The 14,119-nt window shown below is 38.5% G+C and overlaps 1 non-coding gene across 1 annotated transcript; it reads right to left on the reverse strand.

Moving 5' to 3' along the window:
- Positions 1-4,381: 4,381 nt before the first annotated feature.
- LOC121213480 (small nucleolar RNA R71) lies at positions 4,382-4,488 on the reverse strand. Its single transcript, XR_005908861.1, has one exon. It is a non-coding gene; the product is annotated as a small nucleolar RNA R71 (small nucleolar RNA).
- Positions 4,489-14,119: the final 9,631 nt, after the last annotated feature.

Below are 14,119 nucleotides of genomic sequence, written 5' to 3' on the forward strand. Positions count from 1 at the left end.
ATTATCCCTTTAATAGTAATCTAGATTTGATTGCACAAATAACATAGTGGAATATGAAGCATGCATCATGGGTATCCGTATAACCATTAAACGTAAAATCAAAGTGCTAGAAGTATATGGAGATTTTGCACTAGTAATTTATCAGCTTAAAGGCGAATGGGAGACAAGATACCCCAAATTGATCAATTATCGAAAGCTAGTTTTGGGCTTAATTGAGGAGTTTGATGACATCGCTTTCTATTACCTCCCGTGAGATGAGAACCAAATGGCCTACGCCTTGGCTACCTTAGCTTTTATGATCAGAGTAAATAAGAAAAATGACGTGAAGCCTATCCAAATGAGTATTTATGAGGCTCCGACTCATTACTACAACATCGACGAAGAAGAAGAAAAGATGATCACCCTTGGTATCACGATATATTGCGATATGTGAGGAACCGCGAATACCCAGACTAAGCAACTGAAAATGATAAAAGGGCATTGAGAAGGCTGGCTGGTGATTATGTTTTATATGGGGAAATCCTATATAAAAGAAGAAAGGATCAAGTGCTACTAAGATGTGTGGATGCTATTGAGGCTAAGAAAATCTTGAAAGAGGTTCATGAAGGTGTCTGCAGAACACACACTAATGGTTTCACAATGGCCAGACAAATCATGAGATTCGGATATTATTTGTCCACTATGGAAGGGGATTGCATAAGCTATGCCAAGAAGTGCCACAAATGCCAAATTTATGGAGATAAAATTCATGTACCTCCTTCACCTCTTCATGTCATGACTTTTCCATGGTCTATCTCCATGTTGGGCACGGATGTCATTGCACCGATCTCGTCTAAAGCGTCTAATGGGCATCGATTTATCTTCGTAGTCATAGATTACTTTACCAAGTGGGTAGAGGCCACTTCTTATGCCAACGTCACGAAAATGGCTATCAGCAAATTCTTGAAGAAAGAGATCATATGCCGATATGGGATGCTAGAAAGGATCTTATCAGACAATGCATTGAATTTGAACAATAGCACGATAGAAAAGGTCTGTAGCCAATTCAAAATCAAACACCATAACTTGTCACCATATCGTTCAAAGATGAATGGTGCGATGGAAGCAGCCAATAAGAACATCAAGAAGATCATAGGGAAAATGAATGAGCCTTATAAAGATTGGCATGAGAAATTACCATTCGCCCTCTATGCCTACTGAATGTCAGTCAGAACCTCTACCGGGGCAACGCCATTTTCTTTGGTTTATGGGATGGAGGCGGTTTAGCCCATTGAAGTTGAGATGCCTTCTCTCAGGGTCTTATCAGAGTTAAAGTTGGATGAAATATAATGGATCCAATCCTGATATGATCAGCTGAACTTGATTGAAGAAAAGAGGCTAAGGGCTATCCGTCATTGTCAAATGTACCAAAGGCGAATGATGCGGGCTTATAACAAAAAGGTTCACCCTAAAGAATTCTATGAAGGGGACCTAGTTTTGAAAAAGGTCCTTCCCATACAAAAGGACTTGAGAGGAAAATGGATGCCAAACTAGGAGGGACTTTATGTGGTGAAGAAGGCATTTTCTAGAGGAGCTCTGATTTTGATCGAAATGGATGACAAAAACTTTCCCAATCCTATGGATTCAGACTCAGTCAAAAATTACTTCACCTAAAAAAAAGGAAAGGCCAAAGCGAAAACCCGCAAAGGGCGCATTGAGACCAATGGGGTTTGAATTAAAAACCCAGAGAAAGGGCAATTCAAATTTTAATCAAGGATGGGGCATGTAGTAGTCTTGCTATTCCTGAATCAACAAGAATGAAGGGATGCTACATTTTGTGGCATCGACGAAGTACTCTGGATCTTCTAAACACATCAAGTTCAAAAGGTTCTCGGAGAGTTTGTGCGGAGAAGCTCATGCTACGATAACTGGGGCATCTGTGTTCACCTTATTCTTTCTATTTTAACAATTTTTTTATGTAGATTGATCTATTTTGAGTATTGCTCTTAATAAAATTCCATCTTGTCCATTGTGATTTCAAGCATTTTTTTATTGAAAAAACGATTAATGGACTAATAATATTCAAGTAAAAGGGGGTTTTGCATATTACTCTGAAAAGTTAAAAATAGTGTAAAGACTTGAAGTAGGACAACTGGTCAGAACTAACGAAATCCGAGAGTTCGAAACGTTGGGGAAAGCATAGCCCAAATTGTGATTATTCTTCGGGTTTTTTGTTAGAGATACCAACTGATAAACGCCAAATTATACATATCTATACCTGAAATACTTAGCATATTTATGAAGGTTTATTACTAGATTTGTGGATTTCGGTGCTCTTAATCTGGTTATTTCATGTTTTGTACTCAGGAGAGAACCAAGAGTCAAAAGGAGCCAAAAACGAGCTAAAAATGGACAAAACGGACCAAATCGAGAAGACCACACGGCCTAAGTCTTGCCATACGGGCATCTCACACGCCCGTGGCCTTCGAGGATGTCGACCAAGGTTTTTACGATTCACACAACCTGGCCATTGAGCCCACACAGTCGTGTGCAATTCAACGGATCGAACACGGCCTGGTAATCACTTCACACGGGCGTGGCACACGGGCGTGTCCCTTTTTCAAAGAGTTGTATTTTACACGGAAAAGGATACTTGAGAAGGAAGAAAGCCAACCCAAAGCCTATATAAACACCCTAAGTATGACCTAGAAAGGGGTCGCTCTTTCTAGAACTTTTCTGGAATACAGAACCACACACCAGGAATTACTTGGAAAAAGCCAGATGATCCATCTCAAAAGTCGGAGCTACTCCAAGACTGAAGATCTCTCTCAGAATTCCTTTAGGGGTTTTAGATCTTTATGTTTTGTTATTTTCATACTTATGAGATGTACTCTCTTTTTATTATTATTATGAACTAAACCCCTTAGATACCTAAAGGGGATAAAACCTATGATGGATCTTGTTATTATTATATGAACTGTATGATAAATACTTGATTTGTTCTTGATTATGTGTTCTTAATGCTTGAGTTAATATTTCGGGTATTAATTCATGATTTGATGTGCTTATGCAGAGGAGGAATAGACCCTGCATAAGAGTAGATTCGACATAATTAAGCGAAGTTGATCAGGCGCCTAGAAATAGAGTTACAAGATTTTGCCGAATTTGGGTGAAACCTAATATGGGAGTCCATAGGTCGAGTTAATGCAACCCTAGAGTGTTAATTAGAGAAAAGTCTCAGTTATTCAATCTAAAGGTTAGACGTTATTAGTCTTGAATAGGGATAATAACATAGGTTAGGGAGTCTCACGGATCAAGTCAAGTGCATAAATTGTCCGGTTCAGAGTCAGATAACAAGTGAAATCTAGGTGGATTCCTCCTTGGGTGTCGTCTTTATTAATTGCTTCTCTTCAAGTCTTTTTCCAAATTCTCTCTTCGCTTTAATTAAATTAGTTAATTAGTTTAAATAATTAGTTTAATAAACAAACCCTTTTATTTCTAGGTTAGATAATAAAATGATAGTTATTACTAGTACTTTTGGCTCCCTTGGGTATGATATCTCGGTCTTGCCGTTACTATACTATCGTTCGATAGGTGGGCTTGCCTTTTCGTCGTGATAATAGTTAGTCTAGGTTTGATCTTCATAATAAATATTTATTACTTGTTACGAATCACTGCGATCAAGTTTTTGGCGCCGCTGCCGGGGATCTGAAATATTAGGAACACTAAATTTTTATTACTTTAGCCATTTATTTTTCTTGAAATTTTATTTTATTTTCTTATTTATTAATTTACTTATTCTTTCTCTTGGCAATTTTTTTTATAGTTTATGACTAGAAGAAACCCGTCAAGACCATTAATTTTTGACGAAGAAATCGAACGCACAGTTCGCAGAAATCAAAGAGAGATAAGGTGCACCTTAAGATACATGGAGAACGAGCAAGAAGACAAAACTCAACCCCCAACCGAAGAGATGGCTGAAAACCAAGACAATCAGATGCCTCCTGCAATTGCAGCTAATCAAAATCCTGCTCCACGTACTATGTATGACTATGCTAAACCCTCTTTAACAAGAACAGAATCTAGTATAGTTAGACCTGCTATTGCTGCAAATAATTTCAAACTAAAACCTAATACTATTCAGATGATACATTAGTTTGTTCAGTTTGATGGCTTACAAGATGAAGATCCCAACACTCACTTAGCAAATTTCCTGGAATTTTACGATACATTCAAAATCAATGGTGTTTCTGATGATGCCATTCGTCTTCGATTATTTCCTTTTTCACTGAGAAACAAAGCTAAACAGTGGTTGAACTCGTTACCACGAGGGTCTATCACTACTTGGGAACAAATGACCGAGAAATTTTTACTAAAATATTTTCCGCTGGCTAAAACGGCTAAATTGCGTAATGATATCTCTTCTTTTGTGCAGATGGATTTAAAAACACTTTACGATGCATGGGAGAGATACAAGGACTTACTGAAAAGGAGCCCTCACCATGGGTTATCGCTTTGGCTGCAAGTTCAAACATTCTACAGTGGTGTGAATCCCTCGACAAGACAAATGATTGATACAGCTGCTAGCGGAACCATCAACAATAAAACACCAGAAGATGCCTATGAATTTATAGAGGAGATGTCACTAAATAACTATCAGTGGCAAGTTATGAGGACAAAGCTAACGAAAACAGCCGGCGTCTATAACATCGACTCAGTTACTATGCTTTCAAATCAAGTAGAACTTCTCAATAAAAAGATTGATAGTTTTCTTGGTTATACGTAGTTACATCCAGTAATGAGGTGTGACTCAAGCGGAGGAGGTGTACATACAGAATACCAATCCTTCAATCCTACAACTGAAGAGGAACAAGTCAACTATATGGTTAACAATAACTTTAGATCTCAAAAGAACCCATACAGTAATACTTATAATACAGGTTGGAGGAACCACCCCAATTTCTCCTGAGGTGGTCAAAGGAATCAAAAGCCACAAAATCCTTAGGGCTTTCAACAGCCACCTTATCAACAAGAAAAGAAGCCGAACCTTGAAGAGATGCTCTCTAAATTCATCTCGGTGTCAAAAACCCGTTTTTAAAATAGCGAGACAGCACTTAAGAATCAACAACCATCGATCCAAGGACTCGAAACTCAGATCGACCAACTATCCAAATTAATCTCCAAATGACCACAAGGTAGCCTACCAAGTAATACTGAACCTAATCCGAGGGAACACCTCAATGCAATTAGCACTCAAAATAAGGAAGGATTCATTGCACCTGAGCCAGAATTACCGCAAGACAACGCGATGAACAAAGGTCGAGAAGAGGTAAACAATGATGATCCCAAACAGGTAAGTATGAATCATGAACCTTGCGTGCCATATCCTAAAGTGATGAAGAAAGATAGAACAGAAGAACAATTCGGTAAGTTTGTCAAACTGTTAAAGAAATTACATATTAACTTACCCTTTATTGAAGTTCTTTCGCAAATGCCCAACTCAGCAAAATTCTTAAGGGAACTTCTGAGCAAAAAAAGGAAATTAGACGCTACATCGCATGTGGAGCTCAATGCAGTCTGCTTTGCTATTCTAAAGAATGAGCTACCTAACAAATTGAAAGATCCAGGGAGTTTTACAATTCCTTGCTTAATTGGTAGTTTATCTGTGAATAATGCTTTAGCTGATCTAGGGCAAGTATAAATGTTAAGCCATATAAGATGTTTAAACGACAAGGTCTCGGTAAACCTAAACTGACTAGGATGAGCATACAATTGGCTGACAAAACAGTTAGATTTCCTAAGGGTATTATTGAAGATGTTCTCGTTAAGATTGATAAATTTATTTACCCAGTAGACTTTTTCATCTTAGACATGGATGAGGATAACGAGGTACCTTTAATTTTAAGACGACCCTTTTTAGCAACTGCTAGAACCATTATTAATGTAGGCACAGGGGAGTTAACGCTTCGTGCAGGTGATGATGCAGTAACACTCTAAGCAAGCGATTTAGTCAAAACCCCTAAGACTTAGGATAATGCTATAAAACATATCGATGATAAGACTAATATTCAATTGTCCTTGTAGGAACCTTCTCGAACCAAGACAACAGAGACAGTGCGCTGCTATCATCAAGAGAACAAAGACATCCATGAAGAACGAAGACTACGGATAGAGGAGCTAGACGAATGGTGAGAACACAAACTGAGAACACATGATAAACTGAAATTACGCCAAAACAAGCCCGATACCTCTCCTAATCAACTTAAGGTCGGTAATATAGTCTTACTAGATGCCGTTGATCGTCATATTGTCACTACCACACCAAATGGGGAAATCCCTCTTACGGTACTTAGTATTTTTCCATTCAGTACAGTGGAGGTAAGTTATCCTAAGTTCGGCACTTTTAAGGTAAACAACACTCGTTTAAAACCTTATTTTAAGATTGATAGCAGGAATGAGGAGTATGAACTCCTCGAACCACCATGATCATTCAACGGAGAGGTAAGTTGAGCTTAGAATATAAATAAGCGCTTCTCGGGAGGCAACCCAAGTACTAACAATAATAACTTCTTTAAAAATTTAGCCATCAACACCTAATTTACTAACAAATCTTTTGAATACAGGTTTACCACAGAGACACAGCCAAGCATACGGGCGTGCTTATGGCTGTGTGAAAATAGGGCACGAAATTCCCCAAACACGGGCTACGATAACATGCCACGGCCATGCGACATGGCCGTGGTCAAACCTGTTAAAACAACACGGGCGCGCGACACACCCATGTGGAGGAACCATGGACGAACCTATTAAAACAGCATGGGCATGCGACACACCCGTGTCTAACACCCATGGTCGAGCCTGTTCAATTACCACGGGCATGCTACCATACCACACAGGCGTGGGAGAAGCAAACAAAGCTAGGCACGGCCATACGACATGGTCGTATGCCACACACGCCCGGACCACACGGACATGTGATAGTAGTCTGGCATGACCAAATTCAAAAAAATTTGAAAAACACGGGCTACCCTCGCAGCACAAGGACGTGGCCCTAGACCGTGTGCCCTTCCCCCATATAAACAAACCACTATTCATCTTATTCCTCCTTTCAAAACCGTAGCCGAAATCCACCCTTCCTCAACCCCTACTCCCTATTCCAGCCACGATCCCATAGATTCTCCCTTCCCCAACCCCCAAACCACCCTCAAAGTCACTCCACTTGCATTAACCCCCATTTTCCCCTCCCTATACCCTCTATTTTTTCCACCACACGACTTTTTCTCCGCGTCACACGTCCGTGCTCGCCGCCACCACACCCGTGCAATGCCTTACAGCACTTTTGGTTCAATTCCTCAGCCTTATTTTTCCACTTTGTGTTACTACATTAGTATTCTACATGCTTTACATAGATATCGTATTATTTTACTTAAGACAAGTTAGGAATTTTCTTTACACATTTCTATATTTTGAATTGTTTACGTTACTAAATAGCATATAATAGTTTTAGGCCTCTTGCTTAACTACTGATGTATCTTGGGTTCGATCAATGCTCATATATTTTCAGGTACATTATGTCATCATCCAGAGGAAAGAAGGCCATGGTCCCTTCCTCAAAAAGACGTAGGGACCGGGTTCTTCCTTGGTACGAGCTATAGCTGAAGTTCGGCACCCATTCCTTGAATTTTCACAAGCTTCATCGACTGGGCTGCCATAGAGCAAGTCCAACTCGCTGATGCCATCTGCGCCCTCCTGTCCACAGACCCATGGGAACGGTTCTTCGCTATTATTGAGCCCACTTATTTAGAGCTAACTTTAGAACTATGCTCTACTTTTTATTTACAGGTGGTGATGACGAACAATGACGACCTCGACACCATTCACTTCCGATTAGGTGGTCTAGTTCGTGCGATGAGTGTCCCAGAGTTTGGAGTTACTATGGAACTTTACACCGATGAGTTTATGGAAGAGGAGGACATGAATGCACTACTACGCAGTATCCACATCTCCCTCTCCTTGTGCTGGAAGGCTTTCGCACCACTCTCTTCCACATACAACCTCAGCCGCTCGAAGGCCTCAGCCCTCGATCCTTCCTTACGCTACCTCCATGCCATCTTGGCACACATATTGACCGGAAGGAGAGAGAGCACCAGCGTCGTCACCACCCACGATGCCTACTATTTATGGTGCATAGCAAATGTACACGTGACTGACATGGCTTACTTCATTGCTTTCGCCATTCGCCATCAGACCGAGCGGTATACGAAGGGAGTGATCTCCATCGGCCCCTACGTGACGTGCCTTGCCAGACACTTCAGCCTCCTTAACACCGTGAACCAGTCATCAGTGCTTACACTGATAGGTCAGATGTCCCCACAGGGCATCACGACTATGTTACACATGCGGATGATCGAGCACCGATGTGGGACCGACCCTCCTCAGTACCGTCTCTCTCATGCCATTGACAAGGAGGATCTTGAGGACATTCTTGATGATGTCCCCCCACAGCACGAGGAGCCTTCTACCGCGCAACCTAGGGAACGACCAGTTCATGTGGGTACTTCATTGGCACATATTTCTGACCGACTCGCCTATTTCAAGCAGTATTGCACTACGCAATTCGAGATGATCCACGAGCGAGATCGGTGATGGGACCGACAGATGGACAATATGCAGGCCATGATGCAGCAGCTGTGCCAACACTTCCACATTACACCTCCAGCACCACCACTTGAGGGCCCCACCGACGAAGATCATTGAATCCTCCTATTTTCTTTCTATTTTTATTTATTCTTATTTTTATTTATTTATTTATTTCATTCTTATTTTTCTTTTGATTTTTATTTTCATTTCAATTTTCCTATTTTGAAAAACATATATATATTAGTAAATTTTTATTTTCTATTTTCTAGTATTTCTAACAGGTAATTCCACTACACTCTTTTCCACACCAACTCTTAATAAGCTCTTCATGATTCTACAGACTTCCAAGCAAAGCTGCTAGGAATATTTTACGCAATGAGGAAACAAATAAGGAACAATACCTGACGAGTGCCATGTTCAACGACCCAATTTTTTTATCTAGCTAAGAACAGTGGCCGCTACCATTTTCCCCAAACACTCCAGCCTCAGAATCAAGCTCCGCATCCTTCTAACAGGGAGTTTCACCTCTTTCCCTCTTATTATTTTCTTTATGATGAATAGTCTATCTTTGTACATTGAGGGAAATGTACATCTTAAGTGTGGGGGGAGGAGAACATGGAACCTAACTTTTTGCATTATTCTCAAATCCCTGAATTTGGTCTTGTGCTTAAGTGATTTTCTCATAATATTGATAGAATGAATTCTGATTGATCTATAACTACTGTTGGTATGTCATGAATTAGACCATGGGAATTATGCATGATTATTTGATTATAGGACATTAGAGAATTGAGAATGATAAGTTGATATTTTGAGAACTAAAATTTTTAGATTATTTTCCTAAATTGAGGTATTATCTTGAAATCTTAAGTATACAGGAATGACATAAAAAACCCAAATTTTTGGTGAGATTTTTGAGCCTTTTGAGCATATAAGCTTTCTTTCTTGCTTACTTCTTTTTTGGTTTGAGTGTGTAAACATTGAACTGTTATTCTAAAACTTGCTTCTATTATACATATCGAGATCACACGTATGATTTGATATACTGAGATGATAAAGGCACTTAGGATTTAACCCATTTACTCTATAAAAAAAAAACCTTCCCACATAATTAAACCCTTAGTGAAACCCCTTGAGCCTACTAACCCTTTTAATTAACCCTCATCATTAGCCCATTAACCCATTATTGTTGAACTCCTCCTACTGAATTTGACCCTTTTTATCGAGATTGAATTTAATATTGTTACCTCGCTATGTTCACCATTTTTTGTCATTGAATCATGAAGTATGATTTCTATATTGTATCGACTTGATTTGTTCTTAATTAAAAAAAACCCCTAGTATTATATTGTAATTCTCAGCAAGCTAAAGTTGTCATGAACTCATATAAAATAGTTCTAGATATTTTTTTGTGGTTCAGTAATTAAGTTTTTGATAGTGGGGTAATATATTGAAATTATCTCGATTCTAACCCTTTTCTCTTCAGCTTGTATCCATACCTGTAACCTAAACCCCATTACAACCATGCAAAGACCTTTTGATTAGTATATCGTATCATTTACAAGTGGTGGAGATTTGATTTTCATGCAAGCCTATGGTAATAACTTTTTATGTTAGACAATCGAGTGTTTAATCTTGAACCTTAAACACTCTGAGTGATTTGAGTGAATCTTTAGTGAGGATGTCATCTCTTGTATATTTAGGACTAAAGTTAATTAATTAGAGGAAGGAGATTACCTATGATTTTATTATCAAAATATTTGATTTAGATTGTTTGAGGCTTTTAAATGCCCCTATAGTTGAATTCTCACTGTATGATTTTCTGTGGAATAACTTGTAACATTATCAGTAATGATTATGTGATTGAGAGGAATGAATTCTAACAGTAAATGAGAATTTCGCTTGAGGACAAGCAAATGCTTAAGTGTGGAGGTAATTGATAAACGCCAAATTTTACACATCTTTACCCCAAATACTTAGCATATTTATGAAGGTTTATTACTAGATTTGTGGATTTTGGTGCTCTTAATCTGGTTATATCATGTTTTGTACTCAGGAGAGCACCAAGAGTCAAAAGGAGCCAAAAACGAGCTAAAAAGGGACAAAACAGACCAAATCGAGAAGACCATAAGGCCAAAGTCTTACCACACTGGCATTTCACATGCCCGTGGCCTTCGGGGGTGTCGACCAAGGTTTTCACGATTCACACGGCCTGGCCATTGAGCCCACACGGCCGTGTACAATTCAACGGATCAAACACGGCCTGGTAATCACGTCACACAGCCGTGGCACACGGGCGTGTCCCTTTTTTAAAGAGTTGTATTTTACACGGAAAAGGATACTTAGGGAGGAAGAAAGCCAACCAAAGCCTATATAAACACCCTAAGTATTACCTAAAGAGGGGTCGCTCTTTCCAGAACTTTTCTGGAATATAGAACCACACGCCAGGAATTACTTGAAGGAAGCCAGACGATCCATCTCAAAAGCCAGAGCTACTCTAAGACTGAAGATCTCTATCAGAATTCCTTCAGGGGGTTTATAGTTTTCTTTATGTTTTGTTATTTTCATACTTTTGAGATGTACTCTCTTTTATTATTATGAACTAAAGCTTTCTTTCTTGCTTACTTCTTTTTTGGTTTGAGTGTGTAAACATTGAACTGTTATTCTAAAACTTGCTTCGATTATACATATCGAGATCACACGTATGATTTGATATACTGAGATGATAAAGGCACTTAGGATTTAACCCATTTACTCTATAAAAAAAACCTTCCCACATAATTAAACCCTTAGTGAAACCCCTTGAGCCTACTAACCCTTTTAATTAACCCTCATCATTAGCCCATTAACCCATTATTGTTGAACTCCTCCTACTGAATTTGACCCTTTTTATCGAGATTGAATTTAATATTGTTACCTCGCTATGTTCACCATTTTTTGTCATTGAATCATGAAGTATGATTTCTATATTGTATCGACTTGATTTGTTCTTAATTAAAAAAAACCCCTAGTATTATATTGTAATTCTCAGCAAGCTAAAGTTGTCATGAACTCATATAAAATAGTTCTAGATATTTTTTTGTGGTTCAGTAATTAAGTTTTTGATAGTGGGGTAATATATTGAAATTATCTCGATTCTAACCCTTTTCTCTTCAGCTTGTATCCATACCTGTAACCTAAACCCCATTACAACCATGCAAAGACCTTTTGATTAGTATATCGTATCATTTACAAGTGGTGGAGATTTGATTTTCATGCAAGCCTATGGTAATAACTTTTTATGTTAGACAATCGAGTGTTTAATCTTGAACCTTAAACACTCTGAGTGATTTGAGTGAATCTTTAGTGAGGATGTCATCTCTTGTATATTTAGGACTAAAGTTAATTACTTAGAGGAAGGAGATTACCTATGATTTTATTATCAAAATATTTGATTTAGATTGTTTGAGGCTTTTAAATGCCCCTATAGTTGAATTCTCACTGTATGATTTTCTGTGGAATAACTTGTAACATTATCAGTAATGATTATGTGATTGAGAGGAATGAATTCTAACAGTAAATGAGAATTTCGCTTGAGGACAAGCAAATGCTTAAGTGTGGAGGTAATTGATAAACGCCAAATTTTACACATCTTTACCCCAAATACTTAGCATATTTATGAAGGTTTATTACTAGATTTGTGGATTTTGGTGCTCTTAATCTGGTTATATCATTTTTTGTACTCAGGAGAGCACCAAGAGTCAAAAGGAGCCAAAAACGAGCTAAAAAGGGACAAAACAGACCAAATCGAGAAGACCATAAGGCCAAAGTCTTACCACACTGGCATTTCACATGCCCGTGGCCTTCGGGGGTGTCGACCAAGGTTTTCACGATTCACACGGCCTGGCCATTGAGCCCACACGGCCGTGTACAATTCAACGGATCAAACACGGCCTGGTAATCACGTCACACAGCCGTGGCACACGGGCGTGTCCCTTTTTTAAAGAGTTGTATTTTACACGGAAAAGGATACTTAGGGAGGAAGAAAGCCAACCAAAGCCTATATAAACACCCTAAGTATTACCTAAAGAGGGGTCGCTCTTTCCAGAACTTTTCTGGAATATAGAGCCACACGCCAGGAATTACTTGAAGGAAGCCAGACGATCCATCTCAAAAGCCAGAGCTACTCTAAGACTGAAGATCTCTCTCAGAATTCCTTCAGGGGGTTTATAGTTTTCTTTATGTTTTGTTATTTTCATACTTTTGAGATGTACTCTTTTTTATTATTATGAACTAAACCCCTTAGATACCTAAGGGAGATAAAACCTATGATGGATCTTGTTATTATTATCTGAAATGTATGATAAATACTTGATTTGTTCTTAATGCTTGAGTTAATATTCTGGGTATTAATTCATGATTTGATGTGCTTATGCAGGGAAGGAATAAACCCTGCATAAGAGTAGATTTTACATATTAAGTGGAGTTGATTGGGCGCCTAGAAATAGGGTTACGAGTTTTGCCAGATTAGGGTGAAACCTAATATGGGAGTCCATAGATTGAGTTAATGCAACCCTAGAGTGTTAATTATAGAAAATTCTCGGTTATTCAATCTAGGGGTTAGACGTTATTAGTCTTGAATAGGGATAATAACATAGGTTAAGGAGTCTCACGGATCAAGTCAAGTGCATAAATTGTCTGGTTCAGAGTCAGATAACAAGTGAAATCTAGGTGGATTCCTCCTTGGGTGTCGTCATTATTAATTGCTTCTCTTCAAGTCTTTTTCCAAATTCTCTCTTTGCTTTAACTAAATTAGTTAATTAGTTTAAATAATTAGTTTAATAAACAAACCCTTTTATTTCTAGGTTAGATAATAAAAAGATAGTTATTACTAGTACTTTTGGTTCCCTTGGGTACGATATCCCGATCTTGCCGGTATTATACTATTGTTTGATAGGTGTGCTTGCCTTTTTGTCGTGATAATAGTTAGTCTAGATTTGATCTTCATTATAAATATTTATTACTTGTTATGAATCACTGCGATCACCAGCCAAAGAAGAAGACAAAGTAATACGTCAGTGATAAAATCTCGATGAACAACGAGCAATGTCAACCCAAGCATTTAAAAAGGATCATTATCAGAAATGACATTTTTTCATTCATGCAAACATCATTCATACACATCTAGTTAAGAGTATTTGATTCATTTTGATCATAACATCCTAATCATTCGGCATAAATAGAGACCTACGAATTGGATTTTACAGGTCATGTTACCCAGAGAGTGGTGTAACAGGTCATTAAAATCACAAATCCCATACCCCTAAAGTTGCAGTGGGATGGATTGAAATTATCATGGCGAATTTTATCTCCCTGAAGTTGTAGTGGAGCAGATTGAGGCCATGAGTCCCATGTCCCTGAAGTTGCAGTGGAGCGGACTAAAAATAGCAAATCTTATTTCACTGAAATTGCAGTGGAACAGATTAAAGCTACAAATTACAAACCTTATCCCCCTGAAGTT

Source organism: Gossypium hirsutum, chromosome A13 (assembly GCF_007990345.1).
Source record: "Gossypium hirsutum isolate 1008001.06 chromosome A13, Gossypium_hirsutum_v2.1, whole genome shotgun sequence".
Taxonomy (NCBI): Eukaryota; Viridiplantae; Streptophyta; class Magnoliopsida; order Malvales; family Malvaceae; genus Gossypium; species Gossypium hirsutum.